We start from the raw sequence: 3,054 nt of genomic DNA, 5'->3' as shown, positions 1-3,054 counted from the left end.
TTTAATCTGTAAATGTTTGTCATTCTCATAGCTTAGGTTGTTGTTTCTTTATCTCCGTCATGTCCGTCTCTTTTCTGTTGGCTCCATCTCGTCTCTCGATAGCAATATGTCACATTTTAACTGTTTTCTGCTTTTTCCATCTCCCTGCGTCTCTTCTTTCTCCTCCTCTCACCTCCATCTGTCACTCTTTTTTTTTTTTCATCCTTCATATCACACATGTTCCCTCCCTGTCACTCTCCCATGTTCCCAGATTAACACGTGCAATTTTACATCAAGTTGTCTCTTAGAGTTCAATGTTTTTTTGTTTCTTTTGGTCAGTGATTGAAGGGAGGGCTTAGTCGCCACGCATCCTTCATCAATCGTGTCTTCATTGTTCGTCAGGAGGGGGAAAAATTTACTATTTTCATACCCTATTGCTCTGTAGTTTATTTTTACTTATTCAAATGAACCTAGTTTAGCACTCATATTTTCTTAAAAACAAAGAAGAAAAAAAGGAAAATGCTCTTTTTTGGAATATTTAGCTTCATTTGCTGTCGACTGTAAATTTGCTCCAGAGTTTTGAGTCTTGTTATATTTTTGCACAGATTGAAAGAAGAGACTCGCTGCATGAATACAGGACATTTTCAGGTCTGTATCATTATGGAACATACATATGCTTTAAGTAATGAGGCACTTGGATGTTAAGCATTTTTAACCCACCACACTACATACAGTACAAGGACGTAGCCCACAGTGTTATGACTGTCTATCTGAATTTTACTTCTTCTTTTTTGTCACTATTACACTACAGATTCCGTTGAAAATGTGCTATTTTTTCTTTTTTTTTTTTTTTTTTTACAATAGCAAGGAGAGTATTAATAAATGCCTGTTGGAACCAGGTCATTCATCATGTAAAGCTCGAGGAATAAAGACATTTTAGTTTTACACACCTGATGCTTGTAATGGGTCCATATGCTAAGTTACTGTACAGAAACAGCGAGGCTAAAGTAGTGTTTTTCCTGTTGTAGACAGTTTACTGAGAAACACTAGATTCATGGCATTATTCAATAAGTATCAATATTTTCTTGACTAACTAGTAAATCATGAGGTGTAATATAGGAATATCTTGATTAAAAGGAATTTAAAGTGGTCAATTATTCCCTACAAAGACCAAATAGTGAGATGTATTTTCATCCAAACTAAATAATATTTCCCAATAATTCTTGCTGTGTGTTTATTTAAAAGTGTATTTGTCACAAAGGACAAAACTTTAAATGCCAAATTATTACATCAATTTCAAAAAGGATTTAAAATGATGCTTCTTTTTGATAAAAGACAACTGCAATGGCATGACTTGACCCGATTATTTCTGCAGTTATGGCCTAATGTGAAGACTACCTATGCATTGCTTGCTAACCAACCAGAGTGTATCTCTTTAAAGCTAATTGTTAATTAGCAGCTACTGCTGCCACAAGTGACAATTATGGGAACATGCTAAATGCTAAAATCATACTATAACAGTAGCACAAATGGAGAAAAATAATGTCTGCCTTTAAGCAATAGAACACTAACATTAGCCAGCATATGCTAACTGGTCATACCAAACCAGAAAAGGCTGTATAGCAGCAAAACCCCCTTGGGTGTATTGAATTGAGCCAAAGTGAATTTTATTGCTAATGAATTCAACTTTCCATTTGTACGAGGAAAATGTGTCAATTCCTCTTTCAAAAGCTTTAGTCTCACTTTAAATCTTCGTATGGAAGAGCCGCTAACTGCTAAACCACTCAAACATAAAGTTCGGCCTTCCAGCGTTTCTCTACGGCTGTAATATTGCTATCATGTTTTGGGTTATGGGAGAGCTAATACAGAAACCCCTTTTACCAGAGTGTAACAAATATCCAGACAAAATAACACTGACATGTCAAAATGTGTTTTGTTTCCACTGTTTGCCAGTTTGCAGAAGACGAATGTTGTCGGTGTCCTCTTTAAATTCTGTCTTTGAGAGACAAATTGCCACTTGTTATGATGTAAGAACTGACCTCTTTTGTCAAATATCAAGATACTTTTTTGGGAGAAAACCTAGCCATGTTTTACGCTGATGTTAGCTTCTGTAGGTGACTCGGTTAATAAGATGTTATGGACGCCAAGCCTTTATCAGTGAGGCTTGACAAATAATGAACTCTTACATTGTACACTCCAATAAAAGGTTGATATTTACATACTTTTGGTATTTTGGCTTCCTTTACCTTCACAGCCTGATATAATGGATGTTTCTTTTGTTTTTAGGATGCTTCATTTTGGAACTAACAATTAATTTCCTGTGAAACTTCTGGTTTATTTTTGTGTTTTAGAAGTTTAGCTTTTAAGTTTCTAGATTTGAATTTTGACAAATACTTTAATACACACAGACTTTGTTGCACTTGTGTAAGAGGGCACAATCATGTCTGTCACGTGTTTAATTTCAGTATGTGCATCTGTTTGTCCATGTGTGTGTGTGCATGTGTGTGGAGTGATGAATACAGGCCTCATCACCTGCAATAGACAGCCAGACAGGGGGTTTGGACAGATCTGGGAACAGCTGAGCAGAGGATTATCACACCCTCTACTGCTACCATTTCAGCCACTGAGCCAGGTAGAAAGGAAAACTGGGTGAGTGAGGATCAAAGAATCAGTACGGCTGGCTAGTAACTTTTGTTTCATTCTGTTGCTAGGGCAACAGCTTTGGTCCAAGTTTACTTCCTGTCAGCTGCTGCATTAAAGGTCCCATATTATAAAAAGGGGAGATTTTCATGTTTTTTTTTATTATAAAGCAGGCTTAAGTCCTATATAAATACTGTGAACGTATCGAAACTTACAATCCACAGGGAAATACACACAGCCCGTATTCAGAAACTGCATTTGAAACAAGCTGTCAGGATTTCTGTCCATTTGTGATGTCACGAATATACAATAGTTAGACCCTTTACACAGATTTAAATGTAAACATTCTAAATGTGTCCCAGTTTATTCCTGGTTGCAGTGTATGTGAATGTCAACAGCTGACAGGAAGTACACATGGACCCAAGCTGTTGCCTA

This window comes from Sebastes fasciatus, chromosome 23 (assembly GCF_043250625.1).
Source record: "Sebastes fasciatus isolate fSebFas1 chromosome 23, fSebFas1.pri, whole genome shotgun sequence".
Lineage (NCBI taxonomy): Eukaryota > Metazoa > Chordata > Actinopteri > Perciformes > Sebastidae > Sebastes > Sebastes fasciatus.
The sequence above is the reverse complement of the archived record's forward strand: the minus strand, read 5'-3'. Positions refer to the sequence as shown.